Below are 16254 nucleotides of genomic sequence, written 5' to 3'. Positions count from 1 at the left end.
CGGCTATATAGCAACATCAATTATCCTCCATTGTGATTTAATCCTTTAATCATGCTTCCACCTCCAGTTATGGATGCTCTTCTCACTCTCTTTTCCTCTAATACAGCTCTATATAACTTATATTCTTGATTAACACACAAATGTGACTATCGTTCTTGATCTCTTTATTAAATTTTTCAATGAAATATGTAAGGATTAAAAAGCATGGAAAAGAATGACCACTTAAACATAATGATGAAAGACAACTGAACATGGTGAAGAAAAATTGTATTAATATTTTATTTGAGCACATTTATTAATTTGTTCAACAAACTATTTTAGGATAAATGTCTGAACAATAAAACTGTTTAGACTAATAGATAAGAATATAATTTCAAATTCTGATTTAGATTATAATCTAGGTCAGGTAAATTCTGTCCTTCAATTTGGTGCCAATGAATGCTTTGCCAGACTATTATCTACAGTTCATGGTGATGTTTTTGGTTTCACTAAAGTTCCATAACAAGGCCCCTGCCTGGTGTAGAAGCTATGTTTCTCTCAGGCAGCTTTTATTGCTTTCATTGTGATTTTCAAAGAACCCTCTAATCTTATATATAAATTAATTTACTGATGGTATTGAAAATAAGATCAATTCTTCTCTATCATTTTTCTTGAAATTGGATACATCTCTGATTTTTATGACTTCATTATATCAACAAGAAGTAGGGCCTGTTATTAGATTTTTCATCTTGTAGTGGGAGAGAAAGCCGTGGTGTATGACAATTGAATTACTTATTCAGCAACTGGGGAAATAAGGAAGGGTTGTGAGTTTTAGATTTATAAGACCCATTGAGACTGACTCCACCTACCACTCCTTCCAAGCTACTCACTAGAGGTGTCACTTTGATTAAGTTACCATGGTGACATCTGGGGTTTTCAAAGATTAGTTATTTTCATAGCAGTCTAGGTCCTATTTTCTTAATTCACTTACTTCAATAAACAGCAGCAGTTCCCTTTGGCAATAGGAGGAGGAATATTTAAATTTTATAGTTGTTATACTGCTGTGGAGTTTTGACAATAGTTAACAGGCTGCTTACAAGGGTTCTGTTCTATAAACTAAGTTTCAAACCAGATGTCTATATTTTTACGATTAGGTTGTGTGCTTCTTGTTATGTAGAGTGAGGTAAGTCTAAGTCATTATGAATAGAAATCATTGATAAAAGTAGGGTCATTTTGGAAAGAAATGAGGAAAATGCCATTAAGATCTATAGGAATGGGTAACACTTATTGTACATTGGTGAGGACTTTAACAAAACTGTGTGATATTAAAATTAGAAAATATCATTATTCATAAATGCGATTTATGAAAGGAAATCACTATGAAAAATCTTTTCAAAATTGTCCTGGATTGTTACTGCTGTTTACAGTAACACACAAAAGGAAAGATACAGATTGGAATAAACAATGTTGAATAAAAAAATAGAAATTGAAAAATGAAGAAAATATTAGCTTATTTAGTTGTAAAAATGTTCAAATAAAGAATTTACCACTGGAGAAGTAAACATTTTTTAATATCTAGTTTATATCTAAATGTTACCTCATCAGGAGAGTAGCCATTCTCAAGGAGGCCTACAAACATTTCAGCACCTCTAAGAGTAGGAATGAACACAAAGAAATATCTACAGAAGCACCATACTATTAATGGAAGGAGAATCTTCAATTCGCATGGACACTGCCAGCCTGACTTTAAAAAAAGCAATGAATAAGAATATTTATTTTTTAAATTTTTAATTTTAATTTTAAATAGCTTCTATGTCATTCCCAGTTCCCTCTCCCTCCCCTCCCCCCCCACTCCCCCATCCCCCTCAGCCTCCCACCCTATTGCCAATTCCTTCCACATAGGGGTATCTAGAGTCTGTCATTTCACTCAGGGTAGGGTCCAGGTACTCCCCCTAAGAGTCCAGGCTGAGAGAGCATCCCTCTTTGTGCTATGGGCACACGATGACTGTTTGTATTCCAGGGACAGACACTGATCCACTGCTCAGGGCCCCATAAGTTGCCCAGGCCTTCTCACTGATACTCACATTCGGGGGATCCAGATCAGTCTCATGCTGGCCTCCCCGCTATCGGTCTGGGGTCCAAGAGCTCTCCCCTGTTCAGATCAGCTGTCTCTGCTGGTCTTGCTAGCCCATTCTTTGCCAATTTGCTCATCCCTCCTCTCTCTCTGTCGCTGGGTTCCTTGGGTTCAGTTCAGTGCTTAATTGTGGGTGTTTGCCTCTGCTTCCATCAGTCACTGGGTGAAGGCTCCAGTGACTGATGGTTACAGACATCAAGTTCATTATCAGGAATGGGAATTCGAGGTGGTCTCTCCACTATTGCTTAGCTTGCGAATTGGTGTCATCCCTTTAGATCACTAGAGGTCACTCTGTTGCCTGATCTGTCTTCTAACCTGTGATTTCCTCTTCCCCCTATTCTACCCCCCTGACTCAAACTTCCTCTTCCCCCATGACATACTCTCTCTTCCTCTTCTCCCCCTCTCTTCTTCCCAGCTCCCACTCTCCCCACCACCCCTCACCGTGTTTCCCATCCATTCAGAGGATCTTGTCTCAATCCTCTTCTCTTGGGTACTATGCATATCTTTTAGGTTCTTTCCTGTTTCCCAGACTCTTTATCAGTGGAAGTGCAGACTGGCACTATCCTGATCCATGTCTAAAATCCATATATGAGTGAGTACATACCATGTTTGTCTTTTTGTGAAATATTTAAACGGGGATATCCAATCCCTGCTTTCTGTGTTCAGACAAGAAACTGGTAAAGCTATTCTGCTTTAAGCATGAGTTATCATTCACTAAGTGGGGTCACTATGGGTTAGAGTGTCAGAAGCTCCTGTTGGAATCCTGGTCCTCCAAAACTGGTTCTAGTCCTGGAGAGGTGAATCATAATGCTTTCTGTTTTAGAGATTAAAAGAATTTCAAATCCAAGCACCCAGGTCAATGAGATCACAGCTCTCTGTAATTCTAGCTCTAAGAGCTACAGTACCCTCTGCTTGCCATCTGCCTCCCTTGGCACCTGAACTCATGTTAACAAACACATGTGGTCAAGCACGTGTGCATATAAATGAGATAAAAATGGTCTTCGGGGGAAACATTAATAAAAGACCTTTAAATGAAAGTACAGTGGCTTAGATTGTAGCCTTTGTTCTGTAATGTAACACATGGTTCCTTTGAACTCCAGTTCCCACTTTCAAAGAATTCAATTTATAGTAAGTCCATACACACATTCAGGCAAAAGTCTTTTATATGTCTTAAGGCCACTTCTGATACTAAGTTTGTATCAGTAAGGATTTGATTCTTAAAACATAGAGAATTCACCCCTCCCCAATTTGTTTTTGCGTGTGTGTGTGTGTGTGTGTGTATGTGCATTTGTGTGTTTACAATTGCTAACAAGAGCATGAATTTGTAAGAGAACAAGGAGACATACATGGATGAATGAATGAAGGGTGAAATGATGTCATTAAAATATCAAAAATAAAAAACAATGAGAAAAATTATTTATTGAATTTCTTCAAGAAATAATAAAAAGTTTTTAAAAGAAAAAACATAAAATACTTAAAAGGTTGAAGGAAGAAAGAACCCTTTCAGTCATCATTCAGAGAAATGTAACATAAAATCTGAAGGAAATACATCATAAATACCTATAAGAAATATTAAAATTATACTATTTAGAGAGCAGGATAATTGCATATCTCATCAACTTGGTTTTGCATAAACAAAAAGAGAGCAAGAAATAGAAAAAATGAAGGAAATATTCTCTCTTAGTGTTAATAGGCTTAGAAAATAAATTATTTGAGTATAAAGAGTAGAAATTTATTGGTAACTGATGTGGAATAGTAAATGGGTTACATTCATTTATGCTATGGAGTATTTGCCTAATGATGAAAAGATGTGTTGTATTCTTTTACATTGGATTTGTTTAACTCTGTAAAGCTGTGTTACTTTGCCTGTCTAAAACACCTGATTGATCTAATAAAAAGCTGAATAGTCAATAGCTATACATGAGAGAAAGAAAGGTAGGAATACCAAGCAGAGAGGAGTAGGAGAAATGTAGGCCCAAGAGAAGAAGGGAGAAACAAGAAAAGGAGGAGAGGAAGATGCCACACAGCCAGCTACAGAGTAAGGAGGAAAGAAAGATATATTGAATAAGGAAATGTTAAAAGCCCAGAGGCAAAACATAAAAGAGAAAGTGGGTTATATAAATTTAAATAGCTGGCTAGAAACAAAGAAACCTAAGGCATGGCGTTCAAAAGAAAGAATAAGCCTCTGTGTATTTATTTGGGAACTGGGGATGGACCCCCAAAGGATAAACAAAACATACAAATACATAAAAAATACAGGTAACCACTACATACAGAGAAGCTATTTGAGTTACAAAGTTATCAAAAGGTATGCCAAAAATGAATTGATGGCAAGTACAAGATGAGACAACATTTAAGCAGCCAAACAGTTAGACAGAAAATGTAATAAATTAATAGGGATAATAAATGAAACAATTAGGTTTCTGTTTTAGAGGATTATTAAATAGGATTAAGCTCAATAGACTTCTACACAGAGTGATAGACGGTTGAAACAGGAATTTGGGGGATAGTAACAGAAGAAGAAATACAAGAAATAAAAAAGGCCAAGTATTCACATGGAAAAAGAAAAATGTGAAATAGATACATAGATTTTTGTCTATTAAAGAATTGAAATTTCTAATAAATAATCATTCAAAATAAGAAAAAACCTAAAAAGTAATTGGCTTTAATGGAATAGTCTGCCAAATATGTCAGTAACACATGTCACATCTCTACAATTTCTCAAAAATAAGGTGGAAGAAGTTTTCAGTGAAACAGTATCTGCAGAATATGACAAAATTGTTGCACACACAAAAGTTAGCATTTCCATGTGCAAAACCTGTAAAGATGAAGTCAATCAAAGTCCCAGCATCAAAATGGGTAGGAATCTTGAATGTTCAATCCCTAGCTGAGGATATATTGACAATTGATGACTGCTGGTGGAGAGTATATCTATTTTCTTCAGGGATGATTTCTTGATGAGATTGCACACATTCCAATAGATGGTCCTATAGTCATTTGCAATCAGTGAGCACTAACTGTACTCAGTAAGTTTTAAAACAAATCACATAAAGTTGGAAGATAAAAGTATGATAGGGATAGGGATGGAAGTCAGTGGGAGGGATTGGGGTGAATTTTAATAAAACTTGACTATATGAAATTCTCAAAAATTTTGAAAAATTCATTCACAAATTAAAAGCCTGTTTTTTTCTATTAAAAAAAAGAGCTTGGTGATCTCCTGAGGAAGACCTCACTATCCTTGGCGAGTGGGTAGGTAGTGGGTTGAGGGGGGGCAAGGAGGGGGCATAGGAAGTTGGGAGGGTGAGGAAATTGGGGGATTGATATATAAAATAAGATTGTTTCCAAAATAAAAATTATAAAATAAAAAAGAGCTTAACACAGAAACTTCTTCCTTAATTCTATAAAGCTGGTGGAATGAGACAGTAATGAGAAGAAGCATAGAGAGAGAATTTGAGCAGATAATATTATACATAACCCACATGATTACAAGTTTGAAAGGAAACCTCAGTAACATATGCAGATATAAGTACTGAAGGAAGGAAAACTGAAACCCTTATTTCTCATGATCATAGATGTGAAACTCCTTCAAAAATGTTGACAAATAAAGTTATGATTGCAAGGTGTGTCAAACAGTTTATAAACATATCTATATATCATGGCAAAGAGTGATTTATTTCAGGTATGCAAGGGTGGTTTAACACTCAGACTCAATCAATCTTGTCTACCACATCAATAGGCTGAAGAAAAAAAATAAATGAAAATATGAATTGAGGTAGAAAAAGGCATTTGACAAACTATAGTACCTATTCATGTTTCTAAAAAATTCTTGGCAATACTATATGCAAAACTTCTTAACATGAAAATTTCTTGCATAAAATTATTCCATAATATCTTCCTGTCAGGGTCTCCTCTTCACCTTTCCTCCGCCATCGTCCATTGTATGCCTGAGTTGGCTTCTCACCATGCCTTCTCACAAGACTTTCAGAATCAAGTGTTTCCTGGCAACGAATTAAAAGCAATACCATTGTATTCCTCAGTGGATTCAGATGAAAACTGGTAACAAAATCACGTAAAACTCAAAAAGAAGACACTGGAGGAGAACCAAGCTGGGCCTGTAAGGATTCATACAATGGCAAGACTGAGAATTTGTACCCAATCATAGTCATTGTGATCTGTCATACCAGATGGAGTTCAACATTTTTAACCTGGAGACTTGGTCATGGTTAAGTTGATAATTGTTTGTCTAGTAATAAAAATATACAGTCTTTCAAGAAATGTATTCAGTATTGTCATAAAATGTTAAAAAACTGAATCTTAAATTCTGAAAATCATCAGCCAGAAACAGGTACCTTTCACATTCCTAATCACCATTAATCAAAAAAGAACATAAAATAGTAATGATCAAAGAAAGGAAAAACACAAATTCCATTTTTATAGATAATCTGTTTGTATAATATAAACTTTCAAGGATTTGGGGAGGAAAATCCTACTAGTAATGTTATCAAAATACACAGATTCATACTTGAATGTAAATCAGTCTCTGGTACACAAGTAGGTAACTACTGAAAGTTAAAATTAAAAATCCAGATCATTTAATGTAGTACTGCCAAGAGGAACATTTCAGTATCAACTTAATATATCATATGCACAATTGAATATGGAAACCATTTCTGAGGAAATCATAACTAAATGTAAAATATGATCTGTGTGCTCAGACTAGATATTTTGATATTGCTAAAATTAAATTTTTGTCAATCTGTTCTATAGATTTAATATGACTGTACAAACAAATCAGCAAATCATTTATATATTGATAAACAAAATTTTAAAAGATACAAAGTTGGGAGATTCATGCTGCCCAAATTTAATACCTAGTGTAAAGCTAGAATATTAGAAATATATTAGGTCTCATGAAAGAATAGGTAAATAGACCAATATAATATGCTGGAATATAGCTGGACGGTGGTGGCACATGCCTTTATTCACAGCACTTGGGAGGCAGACGCAGGAGGATCTCTGTGAGTTCAAGACCAGCCTAGACTATAATAGCTAGTTCCAGGATAGCCTCCAAAGCCACAAAGAAACCCTGCCTCAAAAAAAATTTCTGGAGTATAAATTTAGACTTATACCTATATTACAGTCAATAGATCTCACTAAAGTAGTACTGTTACTTCAGTGAAGAGAGGACAACCATTATGAAAAAAGTGTTACAGTACATGATAGTCATATAAATATTCATTTTGACATGGAATATAAGATTATAAATATATATGATATGTTTACATCTATATCATAGTAGATTATAGAATGTAAAACAAAAAAGTACAAATTCTAGAACATATAAATGGTAAGTAGTTGGGTTTCCTGAAGTTTTCATGGAACATCGAATGAAGTACAATTCATAATACAAAAGAAATATGAACTTATTACAAGATATACTGGCTCTCTGGCATGAACTTAGAAAGAATTGAGGACAAGACCAGAGACTTGGAGGAAATAGTTAGAAGATATATCTGTTAAACAGTTTGTACTCAAATATACACAGCATTTCTAAATATCAGCAATCAGCAAAATTTAAAAAGACATGGAGCTATGTAGGCACATAAACAAAGAAAATATACAGGTTCCACATGAAGATATCCAAACATTATTTGAAGAACTAGTAATTAGAAATCTTCAATATAAGATAGACATACCATTCTTCATTTGTTTAAATAATTATATCTCAAAAATTTACCAACATTACTATCTAGAAAAGGTTTGAAATAAAAAAATATTCTCCTTCATTACTGATGGGAGATTAAAATATCATGTCCACTTTGAAAAACAGTGACCAGTATCTTACATAAATGAACATATTGCACACTGTATTACAGAAATCATGTTGGGCTTATTTTCTAAACTCATCGTAAAATATTGACACAGAACCTTGAGTGTGAATGTATGGACTCTTTGTTACTGTCCTGATTAGAAGTAACCATTATATCCATCAAATGTGAGTAGGTCAATTGTGTCACATCATGCAAGGAAGTACTGGGAGGTACTAAATAAATAGATGGGTCTATAAGGTCATGAAAACATATGGTTCACGATTAAAAACATAATGAACACAGGTGATCAGTCTAAAAAAATGATTCAGTGTATGATTTTACTGACAAGATTTTCTAGAAAGGGCAGAAATTAATGTTTGTCAAAAGTTTTAATGGTGGATAATTAATGTGAGTAACAGATTGTCTAGTAAAACAACTATGGAGAATATCATGTTTGCTTGTACATGACAGTGTATCTGATCTGTCCAAACACATGGAACGTCATGGTCTGGTAAAAAAAACTGAAGAAATACATTTATCTGAATGTCAGATGAATTTCAAAATTGCCTCTTTGAAAATTTACTAACATGGGAGAACTGAACTAAGTAAAAGTGGAAGGAATGCAAAGCATGAAAACAAAGATAAAATGAATTTTATACAATCACTGTATTTTAAGCTATTTATGGAAAAGATGTGATTCAAATCTGGGAATGCTATATACGTTTATAAGAGTTAAGCCTTTTAATGTTGTAAAAAAAAAGATGAGCAAAAGGGGAAGAAGTAAATATCAATATAGTGAGGAGTAGAGTTAGTGACATCAGTACGCATATGTGCAGTCTTTAGAATTGCCAACTTAATAGAAAACAAGGTGGGTCTGTGGAAGTTTCACAGTGTAGAGCTGTACCTCAGACATGAGATGAAATCTAGTATTGTATAATCTTACAGAAAGAAAGGTCATAAAGGAAAAGGTGAGAGAAGTGAGAGCATCACTCAATGCTCACACACCGCTTTTGTTTATTTGTAGGATGTTAAGGACAGAGGGAACAGGGACATGCATGCAGTCTCTTTTGGCTGACAAATATTTGAAAATTTTAAATTATGTGACATCAGTTTATTTTAAGGAATCAGCTATCTCATCAATTGTCCGAATATGAAATATTCTGCAGGTGGATTTATTAGAAGCCATATTCTTCAGTTGTCTCTCTTTAAGTACTTGGTCAAGAAAATGCTGTTGGCTCTGAAGGGTAATAGAAGTAGGGGTGGGGAAAGAAGTTCATGTTCCTAAAAAGTCAACATTTTGTTTTGTAGAAAGGGTAAGTAGAGATGATAGATGAGAAAAATATAAATATTTATGATATATGTACTTGTACAGAAAAAGTCCACTGGAATTAAACTCAGACTGTGGGGTGAGAATGAATGATGCTAAAACAAAACATAGCAAAACAAAAACAGGTTTATTGGTTACTGTGGAAACAGTATTGTCAGCCTTCTCCACGTGGGTATATTTGATTATATTTGATGGGCTAATCATGGATATTTGCTCAAAATATGCTGAATGAATAGAATGTGGTTTTTATTCTTGGGACCATCATTTGAATATTTTTAGTATTTTTAGCATTTTTAATAGATTGAGAATTTCATACATGAGTGTAACATTTATTGATCAAGTCCACCCCATCCCCTTTTTTATTTCCCCTCTCTCATCACTGTTTTCCCTCATGACTTCATATGCTCTTTTTTCCTAAGCCACTGTGTCTAATTACTGTGCTACATATGTACACATAGGAGTCGTGTTGTTTTAGGATTTCTATGCTGGGATGAAACACCATAACCAAAAATCAAATTGGGGAGGAAATAAATTTGGCTTATACTTTCATATAATTGTTCACCACAGAAGGAAGCCAAGGCAGGAACTCCATCAGTGCAGGGATCTGGAGATGCAGAGGCCATGGAGATTACTAGCTTGCTTTTCCTGGCTTGCTCAAACAGCTTTCATATGGAACCTAAGATCATCATCCCAGGAATGGCACCATCACTAGGACATGGGTTCTCCAGTGTCAAACCCTAATTAACAAAATACCCCTACTCTATGGGTCTCATAGAGGAAGTTTCTCAATTCAGGTCCTCCCCCTTGTTTTTTAGATAACTGTAATTTGTGTCAAGTGGACATAAAACTGTCATGTCCTGGAACATGAGCAGTTCTCTATGGACTGTATCTCTGAGAAAACCAATTCTCCTCTCCCTGCTGTCACCAATTGTCAAAAGCTCCTCAATTCAGAGTGAGATTGTTTAGTATATTCTCTTCTGTTATTGTCTTCTGTTCATTTTTCCCTTTACACAACCTACATCTTATGTGGCTGGGGATTAGCTGGGTGGAATTTTTATAATTATTTCAGTAAAGCCTTTTTGAGGGCAGAATGATTTATGACAGATTCTATTCCATCATAGTCTTAACCTGAGTATCAGATCTTAATGAATATCATAGAAAGGTTGCCTTCCGGCTCACTAGCTGCCTCTATGCTCAGCAATTTAAACTGTAGTTAAACATTGAGCACAAGAACACATGAGTCAGCGCTGACTAAAATACACTTACAAAAAAAGTAATCTTAAGTCAATTACTCTGAATTATAACCTAAAATCCCAGTGTATCATTTTTTTACCTTGAACTGGAATGAGATAACACATTTTTAAATTATGCTGTAAACTTTATTTTAAAGATATTCTTAAATATCATGCTTCATATGTTAAGAAGTACAGTATTAGTGTCCAGTTATAGTTAGCTTGAACTCAAACTTGGTCAGTGGCTAAAGGAATATCTGGGAGTATGAACAGTCATTAACCTTGTAAATTGTGCCCAATAGAGTGTTGTCTACAACTATTATCATTGAATATGTTTCAGAAGTGCACAAGCATGCCTACATATTATACAGTTTAATGTTCACTGTTTATGTTCAATACATATGCTACTGTTGCACAAAAGTAGCATCCTCTCTATGCCCCACATTTCGGCATTCCCCTTCTTTCTCCTTCTTCCTTTCATTCTATTTGGCATCTTTTCTCAAAAAAAATTCTATAGAGAATAGTTGAAACCAAACGAGTTATTCAATTTGCCTAACGTGAAGCAGTAATCAAAATTTCAATGTGTTAAAAGGAGTAGCACCTTCAGATAAAATAAATCATATAGGCTGTACAATTAGCCCTTGTTTCTCTTCAAATATGTTTTCATGTTCTTGCATAGGATCTGGATTCAGTTCGTAGCACCCACATAGTAGATCAGAACTGTTTCACGCTGATTTCTGGGTATCTGACGCCCTCTTCTGGCCTCTGTAGGCACTAGGTATGCATGTGGTACACAGACAGACATACAAACACATGATTTCGGTTTTAATCTTAAAAAAGAGAAAGCTGTTAATTGTTTTATAGAACATGGCATTAAAAGGTGAAGAGCAGAAAGCTACTGAAGTCACTGTACAATTACAAAATGAACGAAATACTTTATATCTGTATATCATCTCCACTTCCCACAATGTTCCCTCTTATTATATTTTTCATTATGCTTAAAATGTTAGGAGATGAACATTGGTATATAAAAGAGAAAAATAGGCATTTTTCATAGAAAATTTTATCTTCTAAAAGAAGCAATAGTGCATTCATATATATTCCTGTAATTGATAATTTATTGCATACATGTGAATAGGGAATATTACTCTGTCCTCCAAATGTTCACATCTATTTCTTCAATATTCTTGGGAAAAAAGACTTCCTGATAGAGGTTCCTCTGCTGTCATTGCTCTCAGTGTGTGTTGAGATTGGAGGGTATGCCTGTGTGTGTGTACATAGAGGTCAAATGTTGGGGCCTAGCACACAGGGTCTCTGAGTTGTTTGTCAGCTGATAGCCACAGGTGCATCCTGTTTTCTAGTCCTGGCTTACTTACCCCGCATTACCCCACTGACATCAACATCTAGCATGAGGAAAACACGCTCTCTTCCACCTGGGGTTTTTCTACTGTGTTGACTATATATAAGACTGCTCCCTTCTACAAGAGAGAGACCTCTTAGCACTTGCAAAATAAAGACACTTTCAAAAAAGACACTTCTTAGTACAAACAGCTGGACATCTGGTCTTCCTTTACCTGATACCTTGGAGATGATTGTGGCGCGGGCGATGCAGTCAAAGTGGTGTTGGGTGTCTTCCTCAATTGCTTTACTTATGGAAGCATTGAGTCTCAATTGACCTGAGAACTCAAGATTCTGCTAGTTCTACAAGCAAGCTTGCTCTCAGAATCTCTGTCTATAAAATATATGCTGAGATTTGGTGGTAGTCTGCCAAATTTTGATGTTTATTTTGAAGATCTGAACCCTGGTTCTCATGCTTGTGTGGCAAGCACTTGATCCACTGAGTTAGTCAATTCCCTATCTCCTCACTGACCTGCTTGTGTTCATTGATTGATGTAATAAAAAGGGCATAGTATGTTTTATTTCTTCTTAGTTATGCGGTGTGAGGTGATTTTCGAATTTCACCCTTATATGAAATTACAACAAACAATATAACATATTAATTTTTCTTAACTGAAATTGTATACTAGTTTTTACTAGTTGCAAAGACTGTTTCAGAAACCTCAATAATTTAGTTGAAAATAATGAAAATCGAGTCAGCAGAAGAATAGAGGAGAGCAGGAAAAGAGATACCATAATAGAGGGAGCCATTATAGGTTTAAAGAGAAATCTGGCACTAGGGAAATGACCAGAGATCTACAAGGTTGACCCCAACTAACAATCTAAGCAATAGTCAAGAGGCTACCTTAAATGCCCTTCTCCAATAATCAGATTGATGACTACCTTATATGCCATCCTAGAGCCTTCATCCAGTAGCTGATGGAAGCAGAAGCAAACACCCACAGCTAAACACTGAGCTGAACTCTGGAATTCAGTTGCAGAGAGGGAGGAGTTATGAACAAAGGAGTCAAGACCAGACTGGAGAAACCCACAGAAACAGCTAACCTGAACAAGTTTCATGCACTCCAGACTAATAGCTTGGAAACCAGCAGAGGACTATTTCAGACCCCCTGAATGAGGATGTCAGTTTGGAGATCTGGTTAATCCATGGGGCCTCTGGTAGTGGATCAGTATTTATTCCTGGTACATGAATAGACTTTGGGAGCCTACTCCATATAGGGGGATACTCTCTCAATCTAGACACATGAGGGAGGGTCTAGATCCTTCTTCCAATAATATGAAACACTTTGAAGATCCCCCATGGAAGGTCTCACCCTCTGGAGCAGAAAGGGTATGGGATAGGGGTTGGTCGAGGGCAAGGGAGGAGAGGAGCGAGAGGGAACTGGGATTGACATGTAAAAGAAACTTGTTTCTAATTTAAATTTAAAAAGGGAATAAATTTTAAAAAGAAACAATGCAAATATTATACTTAAAATATTTATTTAATTTGTGTGTCTGTGTGGGTGTGTGCACTGGAGTATCTGTAGGGGTACCATGTGTCTGAGGTGCTCAGATGTCAGAAGTGTTTGGATTCTCTGGATTTGGAATCCAGTAAAGTTTCCTGATGTGTGCTGCTGGTAACGGAGCTTCTGTCCCTGTAGGAGCACTCAATAAGTGCTAAGCCATCTCCCAGCTCCAGAATTGCCCTTTAAAAAACATTCCCCTGTTAAATACAACCTTAAAACAGTCAGATTCCACAACAAGAAAAATTCTCTTTCGGGGTCATTTCTCAGAGCACTTTCTAAGTCCATGCTATCTGAAAATTGGTCAGCTGAGTACATCATATCTTTCCTCGCATCAGATCTTAACTTCTGAAACTGAACTCCCTTATCTCATTGAATAAATCAAGCCAAGAGCTGATTGTCCAAAAAGCCTTGCCTGCAGAGAGCTTTCATTGTGCAGACATAAACAGTGGCTCAGATGCATGCCTCTCCCTATATTGCTCTTATCCCCTGCTTTTAACTCATTTGATGCTCTGAGTGGAAGTGTAAAGTGATGTTTTAGATGCACAGTCATCCACTCTTGTCTTTCATGAACTTTCTATTTTATATAATGAACATTGAAACATAAGTGATTGCAAACTAGCATAAGGAATTAATGTCAATCTAAGTAAATGGTTCCCATCCAGCTTATGCTGACAGCAATGCAAAGACAGTTTTGAAGGTACTCTTATTCAGTAATGAATGTTTCCCTGGTTACCAATCCCTGCTTCTTCTGGACTTTATATTTAATCTCCTTTGAACTATTGCATTGATATTACCTGCTACTCAATGTAAAAAATACAACTATGAAAGCTATAAGGAAATAAGACATTGGATTGAGATTAGCAACTACTTAAATAATTGAGCCTAAGATGCATAGTGACCTGAACTGAATGTAGTACTGGGATTCATTTGTTTAGCAGCTTTGTTTCAATGTAATTATTCCCAAAGAGGAAGCCCTGGAAGTCAGCTGGGAAATAAGGCAGAAAAGGTTGATCTTAATACAATGTAGAGATGAGAAATTTCCATAAGGTAGTAAAAAGAGTGGTATACAATCATGATTTTGTAATGCAAAGCTCAAACTGGTGTATAGACTGCGTCAAAAGTAAAGGAATTTTGTAATTAAAGAGACATCAAATTTTCAACTATTATCTGAGAAAAAGATGAGGCACAGTTTTCTGTGATGGCAGTGAGAATAGCAAGGTAAATAGATTCTGGTTGTTTCTGATTGAGGACAGTAAAATGTAACAAGCTATCATGTTTGATACATCAATTGTGATGGCAGCTATTTGAACAAATCAACTTTCTGAGTTTTCATTCGTTATTCTGAACAGTGTGAGTCATTAACTACTTAAGATGAGTCAAGAAAATAAACAAATATATATATATATATATATCAACTAAGTTGTCACAGATTTTGCTACCACAAGCAGTCCAAAGTATATGGAGAAAAATGCTTAATAGGAGGTTTTGAAAAATAAATATTGAATAAATTATGCATTAAGTTAATATGTACCTTGAATTCATCACAAACTCTACTTGTTATTACATATATGTTTAATTTAAAAACTATTCAGAAATATAAACATTGCACATGCACAAATATATGCAATCAATATAAACATTCTTTCATATCTATTATGTGTTAGTCCTATTTTTGTATATGAAAGAAATACGGCAGAGGGATATTGTTGTCCATTGTCAATGCCCAGCTTCCCATGTCTAGTAACCTATAATACAGTTCGTTCAGGACCAGCTCATCCTTATCAGTCTTAATGCACATCTTGTTTATGTGTAGGATATTCACTGTTAATAGGGATTTTCGAAGGAAAGGACTAAATCATGTGCTCAAGGTTTATGTAGAATATAGAATTTTTGCTTTTTTTTCCTCTATCCTTGTCATGCCACAGCTCTGCTGCTTTATGTGACATGTAATGGTTCTTCTTGAATAATACTGAGAGTACCCGTTTTTGACCAACTTATTAGTATCAATTAATTATGAAGGAAATAAGTATCTGGGCATGTATGTATGTGAGGGGCTTTCTAAGTTAGGTTCAATGAGTGGGGAACACTCACCATAATCATCGGGGTCTTAACATTCGTCATCCTTCATCTCCCTGAATCCTGATTCTGGATGAAATGTACCCCTTTGCCTCACTCTCCCACTGCCTTAATTTATTTTTTATTTTATTTTCCAGTTTAAATTTAGATAAGAAACAAGGTTGCTTCACAAGTCAGTTCCAGGTCCCTCTCCCTTTCCCTCCCCTCCTCCCGTGCCCTCCCCTCAACCTCCCCGCCCCCCCCCGTTATCCCCTCATTCCCCCAGGGAGGGTGAGGCCCTCCATGGGGATGTCCATAGTCAGTCTGTCATTTCATATAGGGCAGGGCCTAGACCCTTCCCCAAGAGTTCAGGGTGTGAGTGCACCTCACATTGTTCTATGGGAGTCCAAAGTCCGTGTGTATACTTGGGATGGGTACTGATCTGCTGCCGAAGGCTCAATAGATTACCTAGGCCTCCTCACTGACACCCAGATTCAGGGGGTCTTGATCAGTCCCATGCTGGATTCCCAGGCTAATGCCTGGGATTCAAGAGTTAACCTTTGTCTGGTCAGCTGTTTCTGGGGGTTAAACCAGCCCCATCTTAATCCCTTTGATCATCAGTCCTCCCTCTCTGTTACTGGCTTTCTTGAGTTCAGCTCAGTACTTAACCAAGGGAGTCTGCCTCTTCTTCGATCAGCCACTAAATGAAATTCCTGTTTCCCAGACCCTCTGGCCATAGGATTGTAGGCTGGCACTCCCCAGATGTATGTCTAAAATCCATATATGAGAGAGTACATGCCATGTTTCTCTTTTT

At 36.1% G+C, this 16254-nt stretch overlaps 1 pseudogene; it reads left to right on the top strand.

Moving 5' to 3' along the window:
* The first annotated feature begins 6075 nt into the window (after positions 1-6075).
* On the top strand, positions 6076-6231 carry LOC101842353 (annotated as a pseudogene).
* The last annotated feature ends 10023 nt before the right edge of the window (positions 6232-16254 follow it).

This window comes from Mesocricetus auratus, unplaced genomic scaffold (genome assembly GCF_017639785.1).
Source record: "Mesocricetus auratus isolate SY011 unplaced genomic scaffold, BCM_Maur_2.0 Super-Scaffold_4256, whole genome shotgun sequence".
NCBI lineage: Eukaryota > Metazoa > Chordata > Mammalia > Rodentia > Cricetidae > Mesocricetus > Mesocricetus auratus.
Note: the sequence above shows the minus strand (reverse complement) of the source record. Positions and strands in the feature narration are given on the sequence as shown.